General features: G+C 44.7%; 1 long non-coding RNA gene across 1 annotated transcript in view; it reads left to right on the top strand.

The window, feature by feature from the left end:
• LOC130276892 (uncharacterized) overlaps positions 1–18,556 on the top strand; it is a 76,479-nt gene that overhangs the window by 42,044 nt on the left and 15,879 nt on the right. The window contains exon 2 of the long non-coding RNA XR_008845284.1: positions 1,389–1,532. This is a non-coding gene — a long non-coding RNA (uncharacterized LOC130276892). The remainder of the gene's footprint in view (positions 1–1,388; positions 1,533–18,556) is intronic.

The following is an 18,556-nucleotide window of genomic DNA, read 5'->3' as shown; positions in this document are numbered from 1 at the left end:
GAAACACCTAAAGGGTTAACACACTTACTGAATGTCATTTTGAATACTTTGGGGGGTGCAGTTTTTATAATGGGGTCATTTATGGTGTATTTCTAATATGAAGACCCTTCAAATCCACTTCAAACCTGAACTGGTCCCTGAAAAATATTGAGTTTGAAAATTTTGTGAAAATTTGGAAAATTGCTGCTGAACTTTGAAGCCCTCTGGTGTCTTCCAAAAGTAAAAACTCGTCAATTTTATGATGCAATCATAAAGTAGACATATTGTATATGTGAATAAAAAATAAATTTATTTTGAATATCCATTTTCCTTACAAGCAGAGAGCTTCAAAGTTAGAAAAATGCAAAATTTTCAATTTTTTCGTCAAATTTTGGGATTTTTCACCAAGAAATGATGCAAGTTACCATAAAATTTTACCACTATGTTAAAGTAGAATATGTCACGAAAAAACAATCTCGGAATCAGAATGATAACTAAAAGCATTCCAGAGTTATTAATGTTTAAAGTGACAGTGGTCAGAATTGCAAAAAACGCTCCGGTCCTTAAGGTATAAAATGGCCTAGTCCTTAAGGGGTTAAATGGGCACTCTCATTAAAACAAATTTTTGCTATTGCACTCCTTATGGTAAATGAAAAATATTTCTAATATACTTTGTTTAAAAAAAATGAAGTTTTCTATGTTTTATTTGTGCTTAAAAAAGCTCAAGAGCACATTTTCCCCCAACTCATACACGGACTTTGGACCAAAGTCCAAACACAGGAAGTGCCGCCTGGAGTGCTGAGGGGGGGGGGGGGTCCAGCCAACAGCATATGGCAGTTATGTGTGAGAGGAGCTATGATTGGATGAGGCAGGACACCCCCCCCCCCCCTCGGCGCACTCCAGGCGGCACTTCCTGTGTTTGGACTTTGGTCCAAAGTCTGTGTATGAGTTGGGGGAAAATGTGCTCTTGAGCTTTTTTAAGCACAAATAAAACATAGAAAACTTCATTTTTTTTAACAAAGTATATTAGAAATATTTTTCATTTACCATAAGGAGTGCAATAGCAAAAATATAGTTTTAATGAGAGTGCCCATTTAAAGTAATATTCATTAATTAAACAGTGATCACTTTTTCATTTATTTAACGTTTTATTTTATTCTCTTTGGCCAAACTTCTCTCGTTACTCCTATAATATAATCAGGCAGTTAATTGCATTTCCTTATAAATTTCCTTTTTTTTTTTTTATCCATCTTGCACTAGTGCGAAAACAAACTTATTAAGAGATTAATAAAATATCATCAAGTATTTTCATTATGACATAATCATGTACATACACAGTTTCACCTAAATCCATTCACTGGTCATACTCCGTGTATTCTTAATTTATCATATATGTTTCACTTGACTAGGTGTGTTAAAATGGCTGCTGGGGGAGGAACTTCACTTCTGGGAGTGATAATATGGCTGCCCCCATACAGAATAAGCATGTGGCAGAGACTAGCAGCCTCATGGAAAGAGAGAGAGAGAGAAAAAAAAGCATGGAATGAAGAAAGGTAAGATCTGGGTTATAACTTTAGGGATTAGTATTAGGGTGTCACTCCATAAGGGATTCTTAGCTCCATAATAATAATAATATTATACAGACCAATTTTCTTGCTGGTGGACCGGTTCTAAGTTGCTACTGGTATTCACCAGAGCCCGCCGCAAAGCGGGATGGTCTTGCAGCGGCGGTAGCAACCAGGTCGTCCACCAGCAACGGCTCAACCTCTCTGACTGCTGAAGATAGGCGCGGTACAAGGGAGTAGACAAGAGCAAGGTCGGACGTAGCAGAAGGTCAGGGCAGGCAGCAAGGATCGTAGTCAGGGGCAACGGCAGGAGGTCTGGAACACAGGCTAGGAACACACAAGGAAACGCTTTCACTGGCACAATGGCAACAAGATCCGGCGAGGGAGTGCAGGGGAAGTGAGGTATAAATAGGGAGTGCACAGGTGAGAATACTGATTAGGCCTGCTGCGCCAATCAGTGGCGCAGCGGCCCTTTAAATGGCAGAGACCCGGCGCGCGCGCGCCCTAAGGAGCGGGGCCGCGCGCCGGGACAACACAGACGGGGAACGGGTCAGGTACGGGAGCCGAGATGCGCATCGCGAGCGGGCGCGTCCCGCATCGCGAATCGCATCCCGGCTGGGAGTAATATCGCAGCGCACCCGGTCAGCAGGTCTGACCGGGGCGCTGCGAATGAGAGAACGCTGCGAGCGCTCCGGGGAGGAGCGGGGACCCGGAGCGCTCGGCGTAACACTTATACATGGGTAATTGGCTGGCCGAGAATTTCTCTGTCTTTCTCTGTTAGTTCACATGTAAGTCAGCTAGATCAGCATGACAAAACAAAGGGGAGACATGGGTGCTTTTGGCTAGGTACAAGTATGTCCTACCGTACGCCTGGAGTTGATCAAATCCCATCTGCGTCCGTCTCTGTTCAATCGTCTGGTCTGGGTATTGCGACCTGCACATGAGGCCTATAATCCAGCCCCACGACATTGGGCGACATCTGTGGTAGATTAACTCAGCGTTCTTGTAACCATCTTACGCCAAATTCGTATACAGAATGTATATACCGAAGCATAGAGAAATAAATCAGACAGAGCCATTGTGCTTTAGCGTTCCCTGTGTGCTGTCCACTGGCTTTATTTCAAATCGTTCAAGCTTATATCACCTTTGTCATTAACATAAGTTCCCAGCACCTGCTAGGGGATGTTCTAGCATTTAGGGAGTGTGCAAATATCATGAGGAATGTGCCTTGTCCTCATGGCACTCCACTTCCTGTAACTGTTTCACAAGTCTCTTTTGTTCAGTCTTCACACTATGGTGGGGGCCAAGATGGTGGGGGCCAAGATACCGGAAGGAGCAGAGGGGGAAAATAGATGGGGAAGGGGGGCCTCCTATATGAACATTTTTTACATAGATAAATCTATTACACTATCAGGAGAGAGCACAAAGGAGTGCTATCACACAGGAGAGAGCACAGAGGAGTGCTATCAGACAGGAGAGAGCACAGAGGAGTGCTATCAAACAGGAGAGAGCATAAAGGAGTGCTATCAGACAGGAGAGAGCACAGAGGAATCTTATCAGACAGGAGAGAGCACAGAGGAGTACTATCAGGCAGGAGATAGCACAGAGGAGTGCTATCAGACAGGAGAGAGTACAGAGGAGTGCTATCAGACAGGAGAGAGCACAGAGGAGTACTATCAGACAGGAGAGAGCACAGAGGAATCTTATCAGACAGGAGAGAGCCCAGAGGAGTACTGTCAGGCAGGAGAGAGCACAGAGGAGTGCTATCAGATAGGAGAGAGCACAGAGGAGTGCTATCAGACAGGAGAGAGCACAGAGGAGTACTATCAGACAGGAGAAAGCAAAGAGGAGTGCTATCTGACAGGAGAGACCACAGAGGAGTGCTATCAGGCAGGAGAAAGCATGGAGGAGTGCTATCAGACAGGAGAGAGCACAGAGGAATCTTATCAGACAGGAGAGAGCCCAGAGGAGTACTGTCAGACAGGAGAGAGCACAGAGGAGTGCTATCAGACAGGAGAGAGCAAAGAGGAGTGCTATCAGACAGGAGAGAGCACAGAGGAAGGATATCAGACCAGAGAGAGCACAGAGGAGTGCTATCTGACAGGAGAGACCACAGAGGAGTACTATCAGACAGGAGAGAGCACAGAGGAGTGCTATCAGGCAGGAGAAAGCATGGAGGAGTGCTATCAGACAGGAGAGAGCACAGAGGAATCTTATCAGACAGGAGAGAGCCCAGAGGAGTACTGTCAGGCAGGAGAGAGCACAGAGGAGTGCTATCAGATAGGAGAGAGCACAGAGGAGTGCTATCAGACAGGAGAGAGCACAGAGGAGTACTATCAGACAGGAGAAAGCAAAGAGGAGTGCTATCTGACAGGAGAGACCACAGAGGAGTGCTATCAGGCAGGAGAAAGCATGGAGGAGTGCTATCAGACAGGAGAGAGCACAGAGGAATCTTATCAGACAGGAGAGAGCCCAGAGGAGTACTGTCAGACAGGAGAGAGCACAGAGGAGTGCTATCAGACAGGAGAGAGCAAAGAGGAGTGCTATCAGACAGGAGAGAGCACAGAGGAAGGATATCAGACCAGAGAGAGCACAGAGGAATGCTATCAGACAGGAGAGAGCACAGAGGAGTACTATCAGACTGGAGAGAGCACAGAGGAGTACTATCAGACAGGAGTGAGCACAGAGGAGTACTATCAAACTGGAGAGAGCACAGAGGAGTACTATCAGACAGGAGAGAGCACAGAGGAGTGCTATCAGACAGGAGAGAGCACAGAGGAGTACTATCAGACTGGAGAGAGCACAGAGGAGTACTATCAGACAGGAGAGAGCACAGAGGAGTACTATCAGACTGGAGAGAGCACAGAGGAATGCTGTCAGACAAATTGACATCTTCATATGTAAAACGTAATGTGTGTGTATGTATGTATGTATGTGTGTGTGTGTGTATGTTCCAGCATCATGTCCAAACGGCTAAAGATATTAACATGAAATTTAGCACACATGTTACTTATATGTCAACAACAAATATAGGATAGGTGATTTAACCCTTCCCCCCCCCAACCCCCCATTTGCCAGGGTCAGGGTTTTTGTTTAAACCCTTAACGACGCAGGACGTAAATGAACATCCTGGGGAGGTGGTACTTAAAGCACCAGGATGTACATTTATGTCCTATACATAACCTCAAGCATCAGAGCGATGCCTGGATCATGCGCTGCAGTTCCCGGCTGCTGATAGCACGGATGTCCGCCATTAACCCCTCAGATGCCGTGATCAATACAGATCACGGCATCTGCAGAATTGGGGGTCACTGAAATGGATGATCGGATTGCTCGCAGCGTTGCTGCGGCGATCCAACCATCCAGAACGGCAGATGGAGGTTCCCTCACCTGCCTCTGCTGCCTTCCACGGGTCGACCAGAGCAGAAGATGACCAATAACACTTATCAGTGCTATGCCCTATGAATAGCACTGAACAATATTAGCAATCGAATAATTGCTATAAATAGTCCCCTATGGGGACTATTTAAGTGTAAAAAGAAAAGTTACAAAAGTAAAAACAAAAAAGTAGAAAAACTTCGAAAAACCCCTCCCCCAATAAAGATGTAAATTGTCTCATTTTCCCTATTTCATCCCCAAAAAGTGTAAAAAAAAAATTATTAGTGTACATATTTGGCATCACCGCATGCGTAAATATCTGAACTATTAAAATATAATGTTAAAACTGCTGCTTTTTTATTACATTTTATTCCCCAAAAATTTATAAAAAGTGAATTAAAAGTTTTATATAAGCTAACATGGTATCAATAAAAATTACAGATCACGGCGCCAAAAAATGACCCCTCATACCACCACTTTTACGGAAAAATGAATAAGTTATAGGTCTTCAAAATAGTGGGATTTTAAACGTACTAATTTGGTTAAAAAGTAAGCAATTTTTTTTTTTTTTGCGCAACAGCAATAGAAAAGTATGTAATCATGGGTATCATTTTAATCATATTGACTCAAAGAATAAAGAACACATGTCTTTTTTACCGTAATTTGTACGGCGTGAAAACGAAACCTTCCAAAATTTGCCAAATTGAGGTTTTCTTTTTAATTTGCTCCATAAATTTTTTGGTAAAGTTAGTGATGGCATTACAACGGACAACTGGTCGTGCAAAAAACAAGCCCTTATACTAGTCTGTGGAAGAACATATAAAAGAGTTATGGTTTTTTGAAGAAGGGAAGGAAAAAACGAAAACATAAAAATAAATTTGTCTGAGTCCTTAACCCCTTAATGATGCAGGGTATTTTCCGCTTTTGCATTTTCATTTGTTCCTCATCACATTCTAAAAATCATAACGCTTTCAATTTTGCACCTAAAAATCCATATTATGGCTTGTTTTTTGCGCCACCAATTCTACTTTGCTGTGAGATTAGTCATTTCACCCATAAATCCATGGCAAAACGAAAAAAAAAATCATTGTGCGACAAAATTTAAGAAAAAATGCCCTTTTATAACTTTTTGGGGCTTCCGTTTCTACGCAGTGCATTTTCTGCTAAAAATTACACCTTCTCTTTAATCTGTAGGTCCATGCGGTTAAAAAGATACCCTACTTATATAGGTTTGATTTTGTCGTACTTTTGGAAAAAATCATAACTACATACAAGAAAATGTATACTTTTAAAAATGTCCTCTTCTGACCCCTATAACTTCTTTATTTTTCCGCATATGGGAATGTATGAGGGCTCATTTTCTGCGCCGTAATCTGATGTTTTTATTGGTATCATTTTAGTTTTGATTGGACTTTTTGATCGCTTTTCATTCACTTTTTTATGGTATAAAAAATGACCAATAATACCCTATTTTGGACTTTGGAATTTTTCTGCGCAAATTCCATTAACCGTGCGGTCTAATTAATGATATAGTTTTATAGTTCGGACATTTTCGCACGCGTCGATACCACAAATGTTTATTTTTCTTTACACTGTTTTTTTTTTATGGGAAAAGGGGGGTGATTCAAACTTTTATTATGGAAGGGGTTAAATGATCTTTATTAACACTTTATTTTCCCTCCCATAGGATGCTATAACACTGCACACACTGATCTTTCACACTGATCACTGCCTGGCAATAGCCGGACATTTATCATTGTTATCGCCGCTCGACTGCTCCTGCCTGGATCTCAGGCATGGAGCAGTAATTCGCCGATTGGACAGCGAGGAGGCAGGTAAGGACCCTCCAGCTGTTCAGCAAGCTGTTCGGGACACCGCAATTTCATTACGGCAGTCCCGAACAGCTCCACTGAGTTTACCGGCACAGTTTACTTTCGCTTTAGACGCGGCAATCAACTTTGATTGCCGCGTCTGAAGGGTTAATACCGGACTTCACCGCGATCGATGATGCTCGGTATTAGTCGTGGGTCCCGCCCGTTGATGGCCGCTGGGACCGACCCGATATGACGTGGGGTCAGCGCATGACCCCGCGTTCTATCGCGGGATCCCGCTCAAGACATATGCATACGTCATATAGCGGGAAGGGGTTAAGGCCCAAATTTATAATCTATACAAGTGTTTCTCCCCATCCCCCTGATGGAGGGTATCGGGGGTGGAGTGAGAGGGAGTGGGCTGTAAGAAGAAAACTGTGTCCCTATGCGGAGGGTCACATTCCGCTACAGGGCATAGTTTACTTCATTACACCGGCGGTACATGCGTCTCCACTGCGCTGTCGGCTTCTATATACAGCTGTCATAATTCATAATCCCCGCTGGAACACGGTAGCTCTGATTGGAGAATAGCTATTGAACAATCAGCTCCCCTCTCCCGGTGGCGGGGATTATGAATTATGACAGTCTATATAGAAGCCAGTGGCAGCACAGTGTAGACGCATGTACCGCCGGCTTAGTTAATAAATGCGGATCGCAGCGGGTCTCTGCAGAATGACTCGGTGCGATCTGCACCTCAGCCCCTGGACTACAACTCCCATCATGGGCAGAGTCTGTCCATTATGGGAGTAGTAGTTCTAAAAGTCCCACAGCCGGGGGATGCGCAAGTGCAATCCCTCAGCAGCGCTGCTGTACTACAACTACTCCCATCATAGGACAGACTCTGTCCATGATGGGAATAGTAGTCCAATGACAGAGGGGCAGATTGCAGCAGATGTCCCATGCAAATCAATGGGAAATGTATGTTCCCATATAATTTCTGTTGGGCTGGAGCGATTTCAATAATACCTGGTCGCATATTACGGGTCGGGATAGGAGGTCGGGATAGGAGGTCGAGATATGAGGACGGGATATAAGGAAGGGTTTGGAGGTCGGGATAGGAGGACGGGGATAGGAGGTCAGGATAGGAGGTCAGGATGGGAGGTCGGGATAGGAGGTCGGGATAGGAGGTCGAGATAGGAGGTCGGGATAGCAGGACAGGATGGGAGGTCGGGATAGGAGGTCGAGATAGGAGGTCGGGATAGGAGGATGGGATAGGAGGACGGGATATGAGGACGAGATATGAGGTCGGGATAGGAGGACGGGATAGGAGGTCTGGATAGGAGGTCGGGATAGAAGGTCGAGATAGGAGGTCGAGATAGGAGGTTGGGATAGGAGGTCGAGATATGAGGACGGGAAAGGAGGTCGAGTTAGGAGGACGGGAAAGGAGGACGGGATAGGAGGACAGGATAGGAGGTCGGGATAGGAGGTCGGGATAGGAGGTCGGGATAGGAGGTCAGGATAGGAGGTCAGGATAGGAGGTCGGGATAGGAGGTCAGGATAGGAGGTCAGGATAGGAGGTCGGGATAGGAGCTCGAGATTGGAGGACGGGATAGGAGGTCAGGATAGGAGGTCGGGATAGGAGCTCGAGATTGGAGGACGGGATAGGAGGTCAGGATAGGAGGTCGAGATAGGAGGACTGGAAAGGAGGACGGGATAGGAGGTCGAGATAGGAAGATGTGATAGGAGGACGGAATGGGAGGTCGAGATAGGAGGTCAGGATAGGAGGATGGGATAGGAGATCGGGATAGGAGGTCGGGATAGGAGGATGGGATAGGAGGATGGGATAGGAGGACAGGATAGGAGGTCGGGACAGGAGGACGGGATAGGAGGTCGGGATGTGGGGTTGGGATATGACAACAATATATGAGGACTGGATAAGAAATCAAAAGCTTCCTCCTTTGTTTATTTTCCTCCCCAACAAGGATTAGACCACATCAGTGAATTTGTCCAACAAGGATTAGGAAGGAAAAACCGGGCAACGCCGGGTATTCAGCTAGTGGTTGTATAAGATTAAAAAATGCTTTTTTTCCCCAGATACAGCACCCCTTCTGTCCACAGGCAGCATTTGTTCTAGCAACACAACCCCATTCATTTGAATAAGGCTGAACTGTAGTACTAGACATGGCTCATGAACAGAGTGACACTGTTACTGGAAAAAAAACAAAAACTAAATTTATAGTCTCGTGCAACCCCTTTAATAAATTTCCTTGCCTTTTATATCCTTTTAGTGACTGGAACATATAAGCAATTGTGGTAGCCCTTGGGGGGTGTATGGTAGTGGTGGTATGGTATAGGTATATAAGGGGTTAATGTTAACCCTAGAGTCCGTGAAGCCAGGCTGAGGGCTGGTATGCTGAATCAGTGTTCCGGCTTATCGCCGCCCTTCCCAGCAACGATAGGTGCATAAAATAACGGAAGGTCCACGAGGAGATTTGAACTTGAACTTGAATAACGTTTACTGAAGTGCTTGCAATATTTACGGCACAGTCACAGTCTCATACAAACAGTCCTTTGGTTACTTAGCAACTGGCAGTAGTTGCGGACCTTGAGCTAGACAATAAGTCTCTTAATTTAGGAAGAGATTTGCAGATCCGTCCGGATTTAGGGGAGGTATTAGGTCCGGAGATGCTGCAGAGTGTTTGGGAGGTGATACACTCTATAATTATAATTGTTTAGCCGTTGCCGCAAGGCTCGGGCCTAACTCACTCCGATTACTGCTGTACAGGTCTTGGGGCTTGACAGCCCACGAGGTAAGAGAGAGAAACATGGCCGCCTCTCCCTTATATGGGCAGGGGGCGTGGCGAATCTGATTGGTCCGAACGTCTGCCATTCACCTTACATGGTGTGATGGGATTGCTTACATCACAGGGCCTCCTAAGGTCCTTAAGCCAAATACCATAGAGTTCACCTTGTCACATGACCCGCAGGTCCTGCATCGCCAATGGAAACAAGTAATTAACCATTTATTTACATCTATTATGCTATTTACATTAACCTATGCATAAATTACTGATTATACATTAGAATAGAGGCGACAAGGGGTAGACTAGGTTACAGGAATCCCTACGTCCTAGGGACTCTGGCTATGGGGACCCATAAGGAAATAAGTACCGTATAGAATGAGGTACTGGGACTCACAAACCCCCTTACTAAAGATAAGTCGGCCTCAACGTCTGTCCCCTAAGACAGAGGGACTAGGACTAAACCAGGATGCTATAGAACAGGATGAACTATACATTTGCTATACATCCTAGGTAGACTAAACATATTTTGATGCTATCTAGACAATTGAATGCTATCTAGACAATTAAAGAAGCTATCTATCCCTTAGTTTATAGCTTCCTATACAACTCTATAAAACTTTTGATACATTTTGAGGCTAAACTGAACATTAGCATATGCCTCTATATATAAGGCTAACTAGACATTAGTACAGCTCTATTTACCTTTTGCATCAAGCTGACTAGACATTTTATATTATCTCACATATTCTATATGCCATCAATAAGTTACCTGTTAGTTAGTACACAAAATGTATACTGGCTAGCCGGAAGCTAGTTCACAGTAAGGGTGGCTGCTAGGGTCTATCGACTACACGCTACTTACCCCTAGAGCACTTTCAAAACAACCTATCCAGGTTATTCTAAATATTACCTGTTTATTTTCTGTATTTGCAAGAACATCTACTGGTCAGGCAGAGCATCTCACACATGCAATGAATAAAGAAGAGAAGTGTACCTAACAGTGTCAAGAATTGGGTATCAATATGCTACAATTCCTTAAGTGCTACTTAAGTGAGATGTTTATTTATTTTTGTGTATGTACTAGAGAAATTTTGAGATAGTACATTAAGTGAGTAATCTAGGGTACTGGAAAGTGATTGGCGGAACATTGCAGTGGGTTATCAAAGGTACCATGTGTGCAGGTACTAAATGGGAGTCCTGGTACCTTATGGGTAGTTTGCCCTGTGTAATCCTTTGAGACCGCCCCAACACCACCTCCGAGTCATCAGGAGTTCCTTCACTTGAGGATTCTTCGAGAACTTCAGTCGCCGAGGGACCAGCTGGAGGGCTGGAAACGGGTGCAATTCCTTCGGTACAACTGAGGGGTTCTCTTAAGACAGATGGAGTAGTGGCTTCAATGTCCGGAGCGGTCACTGGAGCAGGGCTGAGGTTGGGTGTAGCGATCAATGGTGGTTGACATGGGGCAACAGCTAATGGCAACTGACCAGTGTCGGCTGACTGGATGGAGCTGGGAACGGTATGCCCCAATACTTGGTAGGCTGATGAGATGGGAACAAAGGAACATCCATAGTGGGATGAATTCCTTCTCCCGGCACATACTCTCTCACAGGCCTTGTCGGAGGTGGAGTAGAAGTAGCAGGTGGATCAGGAGGAGTAGGAGGCGATGGGCTAAGCGTATCTTCTTTCCGGCACACTTTTATCCTATTCCGGTGAACCACCTGTGGCTCGAACCCATTTTTTTGTATCTCATATACGTTCAGGGTAAGGAACTGCAGTGATGGTATATGGCTCCGTTTCCCACAGGGAGTCCAATTTATGGGTTCTAGGAAATTTTCTGAGCCACACTTTATCTCCAAGCTGCAAGGGCTGAGCCGTCGATTATAATCTTTCTGCTGGCGCTCATGAACTTCACCCATTTTCTTCTCAACGATGTCCTTGGCTTCCTCAGTTCTTCGTCGATGCTCTGACACCCAACCTTGGGAAGCCTGAGGAGAATTGTTGAAAGGTTCCTGTAGGCCAAAGGTTCGATCCTTTGGCAATTGGCCGTGTCGGCCCATCATCAAGAAAAAGGGCGTATACCCCGTAGAGCAGTGAACAGTGTTGTTGTAGATTTCCAGGAGTTCTGGAAGCAGCTGAGGCCACTCTTCGTGCTTTGAGACAGAGGCTGCTCTGAACACTTGATTGATCCTCTCACAGAGTCCATTCCCTTGGGGATGGTAGGCCGTTGTCCGGAGCTTCTTGCAATCATGCAACCGGCAAAGTTCCTGGAACAACTGGGCTTCAAAGGCGGTTCCCCGATCCGTGAGGGCCGATTCGGGACACTCCAACGGTTGGATCCAATGCCGATAGAAGAGTTGAGCAGCAGTCTTGGCGTTAAGATCCTTGACAGGGACCACGACCCCCCACTTGGAGTAATGATCCACCATTGTTAGAGCATGACAATAGCCAGATCGAGTGGGGGCCAGCTTCACATGGTCCAAGGCAACAATTTGATTCGGTCTTTCTGTACAGATGGGATGCAAAGGGGCCCTTGCTTCCCTCTGGGGGTTCTTTATCACGTTGCACACGGAGCACTCGGCACACCATTTCTCGATGTCACCCCGCATTCCAATCCAGTAAAATCTCCTTCATTCAGAACCATGGCTGCATCCCTCCGGGGAACCACAATCTGGTGTATGCGGTCTCCAGAGACTGGGTCTAGGGAATTTTGGTAGACCAACCCCTTGTGCAGGAACAGGCGGTTTCTCTGCCACCACAGTGGCTTCAATTCGAAATCTCCATGGGCCTTGCGCACCCGAGTATGCACTTTCTTGTGGAGGCAATAGTCGAGGAGGTCCCCGATAACTCTGCTCTCATCCTGAAGCATCTTCCAGGTAGACAAATCTTCAGAGACCTTGGGAGATTCAGGTCCGTCACCATAGGCGTGCGCACAGGGTGTGCCGGGTGTGCCCAGGCACACCCTAATCACCGCGGCCGTGGAGCAAAAGGGGCTGCTGCCCCGGGCCCTGTAATTCCTGGGGGCCCAAAAGCAGCTCGCCCCTTTTGCCCCATGGGCCCTGATAAAGCCTGGCGGGCTAGGCATCAGGGGCCCGGCCAACATGTTAGTGGGAGGGGGCCCGGGGGGGGGGGGCGTTTTGCGCCACACGCTAACTTTTTATGTTCGCCGCCGCCGTCACTCATCCCCAGGCAGCCAGTACCGCAATGGCTGTCTGGGAGATGGTCACGTGACGTGACGTGCGACGTCACGGGCGGCATCATAGAGAGGAGCGGAGCAGAGAGAGTCTCCAGCTCCTCTCAGTCCCCACACGGCCGCTTCCGGGATCCAGGCCGCAGCAGGGGACCCACCGCCGGATATGTGAGTATGTATAGTGTGTGTGTGGGGGGTATTTATTATATAGTGTGCGTGTGTGTGTGTGTGTGTGTGTGTGTGTGTGGGGTATTTATTATATAGTGTGTGTGGGGGGGGGGGGTATTTATTATATAGTGTGTGTGGGGGGGGGGTATTTATTATATAGTGTGTGTGTGTGTGTGTGTGTGAGGGGGGGGGTATTTATTATATAGTGTGTGTGGGGGGGGGGGGTATTTATTATATAGTGTGTGTGTGTGTGTGTGTGTGAGGGGGGGGGTATTTATTATATAGTGTGTGAGGGGGGGGGGTATTTATTATATAGTGTGTGAGGGGGGGGTATTTATTATATAGTGTGTGTGTGTGTGTGTGTGAGGGGGGGGGTATTTATTATATAGTGTGTGTGTGTGGGGGGTATTTATTATATAGTGTGTGTGTGTGGGGGGGGTATTTATTATTATATAGTGTGTGTGTGGGGGGTATTTATTATATAGTGTGTGTGTGTGAGGGGGGGGGGTATTTATTATATAGTGTGTGTGTGTGTGTGAGGGGGGGTGGTATTTATTATATAGTGTGTGTGTGGGGGGGTATTTATTATATAGTGTGTGTGTGTGTGAGAGGGGGGGGTATTTATTATATAGTGTGTGAGGGGGGGGTATTTATTATATAGTGTGTGTGTGTGAGGGGGGGGTATTTATTATATAGTGTGTGAGGGGGGGGTATTTATAATATAGTGTGTGTGGGGGGGTATTTATTATATAGTGTGTGTGTGTGTGTGTGAGGAGGGGGGTATTTATTATATAGTGTGTGAGGGGGGGTATTTATTATATAGTGTGTGAGGGGGGGTATTTATTATATAGTGTGTGTGTGTGTGTGTGTGAGGGGGGTGGGTATTTATTATATAGTGTGTGAGGGGGGGTATTTATTATATAGTGTGTGTGTGTGAGGGGGGGGTATTTATTATATAGTGTGTGTGTGGGGGGTATTTATTATATAGTGTGTGTGTGGGGGGGGGGTATTTATTATATAGTGTGTGTGTGTGAGGGGGGGTATTTATTATATAGTGTGTGTGTGTGGGGGGGTATTTATTATATAGTGTGTGTGGGGGGGGGTATTTATTATATAGTGTGTGTGTGTGAGGGGGGGGTATTTATTATATAGTGTGTGTGTGTGTGTGTGAGGGGGGGTGGTATTTTTTATATAGTGTGTGTGTGGGGGGGTATTTATTATATAGTGTGTGTGTGTGTGTGTGTGTGAGGGGGGGATTTATTATATAGTGTGTGAGGGGGGGGTATTTATTATATAGTGTGTGTGTGTGAGGGGGGGTATTTATTATATAGTGTGTGAGGGGAGGGTATTTATTATATAGTGTGTGTGTGGGGGGGTATTTATTATATAGTGTGTGTGTGTGAGGAGGGGGGTATTTATTATATAGTGTGTGAGGGGGGGTATTTATTATATAGTGTGTGAGGGGGTGGTATTTATTATATAGTGTGTGTGTGTGTGTGTGTGAGGGGGGGTATTTATTATATAGTGTGTGTGGGGGGGGGGTATTTATTATATAGTGTGTGTGTGTGTGTGTGGGGGGCTATTTATTATTATATAGTGTGTGTGTGGGGGTATTTATTATATAGTGTGTGTGTGTGTGAGGGGGGGGGGTGGTATTTATTATATAGTGTGTGTGTGGGGGGGTATTTATTATATAGTGTGTGTGTGAGGGGGGGGTATTTATTATATAGTGTGTGAGGGGGGGTATTTATTATATAGTGTGCGTGTGTGTGTGTGTGTGGGGGGGTATTTATTATATAGTGTGTGTGTGTGTGTGTGGGGGGGGTATTTATTATATAGTGTGTGTGGGGGGGTATTTATTATATAGTGTGTGTGTGTGGGGGGTATTTATTATTATATAGTGTGTGTGTGGGGGGTATTTATTATATAGTGTGTGTGTGTGTGTGTGTGTGTGTGTGTCTGTGAGGGGGGGGGGGGCATTTATTATATAGTGTGTGAGGGGGGGTATTTATTATATAGTGTGCGTGTGTGTGTGGGGGGGGGGTATTTATTATATAGTGTGTGTGAGGGGGGGGTATTTATTATATAGTGTGTGTGGGGGGGTATTTATTATATAGTGTGTGTGTGTGTGTGGGGGGGTATTTATTATATAGTGTGTGTGTGGGGGGGTATTTATTATATAGTGTGTGTGTGTGTGTGTGAGTGAGGGGGGGGTATTTATTATATAGTGTGTGAGGGGGGGGGGTATTTATTATATAGTGTGTGAGGGGGGGGGTATTTATTATATAGTGTGTGTGTGTGAGGGGGGGTATTTATTACATAGTGTGTGTGGGGGGGGTATTTATTATATAGTGTGTGTGTGTGGGGGGGTATTTATTATTATATAGTGTGTGTGTGGGGGGTATTTATTATATAGTGTGTGTGTGTGTGTGAGGGGGGGTGGTATTTATTATATAGTGTGTGTGTGGGGGGGTATTTATTATATAGTGTGTGTGTGTGTGAGGGGGGGTATTTATTATATAGTGTGTGATGGGGGGGTATTTATTATATAGTGTGTGAGGGGGGGTATTTATTATATAGTGTGTGTGTGTGTGAGGAGGGGGGGTATTTATTATATAGTGTGTGTGGGGGGGTATTTATTATATAGTGTGTGTGTGTGTGGGGGGGTATTTATTATTATATAGTGTGTGTGTGGGGGGTATTTATTATATAGTGTGTGTGTGGGGGGGGGTATTTATTATATAGTGTGTGTGTGTGTGGGGGGGGTATTTATTATTATATAGTGTGTGTGTGGGCGGTATTTATTATATAGTGTGTGTGTGTGTGTGTGTGTGAGGGGGGGGTATTTATTATATAGTGTGTGAGGGGGGTATTTATTATATAGTGTGCGTGTGTGTGTGTGAGGGGGGTGGTATTTATTATATAGTGTGTGTGTGGGGGGGGTATTTATTATATAGTGTGTGTGTGTGTGTGTGTGAGGGGGGGGGGTATGTATTATATAGTGTGTGAGGGGGGGTATTTAGTATATAGTGTGCGTGTGTGTGTGTGGGGGGGGGGTATTTATGATATAGTGTGTGTGTGTGTGAGGGGGGGGGTGGTATTTATTATATAGTGTGTGTGTGGGGGGGTATTTATTATATAGTGTGTGTGTGTGTGTGAGGGGGGGGTATTTATTATATAGTGTGTGAGGGGGGGGGTATTTATTATATAGTGTGTGTGTGTGTGTGTGTGTGTGTGTGTGAGGGGGGGGTATTTATTACATAGTGTGTGTGTGGGGGGGTATTTATTATATAGTGTGTGTGTGGGGGGGTATTTATTATTATATAGTGTGTGTGTGGGGGGTATTTATTATATAGTGTGTGTGTGTGTGTGTGTGTGTGAGGGGGGGTGGGGTGGTATTTATTATATAGTGTGTGTGTGGGGGGGTATTTATTATATAGTGTGTGTGTGTGTGTGTGTGTGTGTGTGTGAGGGGGGGGTATTTATTATATAGTGTGTGAGGGGGGGGTATTTATTATATAGTGTGTGAGGGGGGGGTATTTATTATATAGTGTGTGTGTGGGGGGGGTATTTATTATATAGTGTGTGTGTGGGGGGGTATTTATTATATAGTGTGTGTGTGTGTGGGGGGGGTATTTATTATTATATAGTGTGTGTGTGGGGGGTATTTATTATATAGTGTGTGGGTGTGAGGGGGGGGGTATTTATTATATAGTGTGTGAGGGGGGGTATTTATTATATAGTGTGTGTGTGTGTGTGTGAGGGGGGGTATTTATTATATAGTGTGTGTGTGGGGGGTATTTATTATATAGTGTGTGTGTGTGTGGGGGGGGGTATTTATTATTATATAGTGTGTGTGTGGGGGGTATTTATTATATAGTGTGTGTGTGTGTGTGTGAGGGGGGGTATTTATTATATAGTGTGTGTGTGGGGGGGTATTTATTATATAGTGTGTGTGTGTGTGGGGGGGTATTTATTATTATATAGTGTGTGTGGGGGGGGTATTTATTATATAGTGTGTAGGTGTGTGTGTGTGGGGGGGGGGGTATTTATTATATAGTGTGTGAGGGGGGGTATTTATTATATAGTGTGTGTGTGGGGGGGGGTATTTATTATATAGTGTGTGTGTGTGTGTGAGGGGGGGGGTATTTATTATATAGTGTGTGTGTGTGTGGGGGGGGGTATTTATTATATAGTGTGTGTGTGTGGGGGGATATTTATTATATAGTGTGTGTGTGTGTGTGGGGGGATATTTATTATATAGTGTGTGTGTGTGAGGGGGGGTATTTATTATGTAGTGTGTGTGTGTGTGTGTGTGTGGGGGGGGGTATTTATTATATAGTGTGTGTGTGTGGGGGGTATTTATTATATAGTGTGTGTGTGAGGGGGGGGAGTATTTATTATATAGTGTGTGTGTGTGGGGGGATTTATTATATAGTGTGTGTGTGTGAGGGGGGGGTATTTATTATATAGTGTGTGTGTGGGGGGGGTATTTATTATATAGTGTGTGTGTGTGTGGGGGGGGTATTTATTATATAGTGTGTGTGTGTGAGGGGGGTATTTATTATATAGTGTGTGTGTGTGTGGGGGTATTTATTATATAGTGTGTGTGTGAGGGGGGTATTTATTATATAGTGTGTGTGTGTGTGGGGGGGGTATTTATTATATAGTGTGTGTGTGTGTGAGGGGGGGTATTTATTATATAGTGTGTGTGTGGGGGGGTATTTATTATATAGTGTGTGTGTGTGTGTGGGGGGGTATTTATTATATAGTGTGTGTGTGTGTGGGGGGGTATTTATTATATAGTGTGTGTGTGTGTGTGAGGGGGGGGTATTTATTATATAGTGTGTTTGTGTGTGGGGGGTATTTATTATATAGTGTGTGTGTGTGGGGGGGTATTTATTATATAGTGTGTGTGCGTGTGTGTGTGTGTGTGTGTTGGGGGGTATTTATTATATAGTGTGGGGGGTGGGGGGATTTATTATATAATGTGAGGGGGTATTTATTATGTAATGTGAGGGGGTATTTATTATATAATGTGAGAAGGGAGGAAATTATGTATGTGAGGGGAGGATAATAATGATTATTATAATCCTCCCCACACATATAAGTAACATCTCCCCCTCACATGTATAATCTGATAATCCCCTCCTCACATTGATTATCCCCTCACATATAATCTGATTATGATATTATATATGTGAGGGGATTAACAATGTGAGGAGGGGATTATCAGATTATACATGTGAGCGGGAGATGTTACTTATATGTGAGGGGAGGATTATAATAATCATTATTATCCTCCACTCACATGTATAATCTGATAATTCCCTCCCCTGTACTTATCCTGTACTGATCCTGAGTTATATCCTGTATTATACTCCAGAGCTGTACTCACTATTCTGCTGGTGAGGTCACTGTGTACATACATTACATTACTTATCCTGTACTGATCCTGAGTTGTATACTGTAAATCTTTTATTAGAAAAATATAAATCATAACAAAACATAAATCAGCACAACTTTGCCATAACGGAAAACAACAACATGAAATAACATAAACCCAAACTTTACATTTAAATAAAAGAACAAAAATCCTGCCTAACCGGCCAGCCCAGCTTTCCTACTAGAACTAGAAATATTATAACTACACCTTTCATAGCC

This window comes from Hyla sarda, chromosome 6, assembly GCF_029499605.1.
Source record: "Hyla sarda isolate aHylSar1 chromosome 6, aHylSar1.hap1, whole genome shotgun sequence".
Taxonomy (NCBI): Eukaryota; Metazoa; Chordata; class Amphibia; order Anura; family Hylidae; genus Hyla; species Hyla sarda.
Note: the sequence above shows the minus strand (reverse complement) of the source record. Positions and strands in the feature narration are given on the sequence as shown.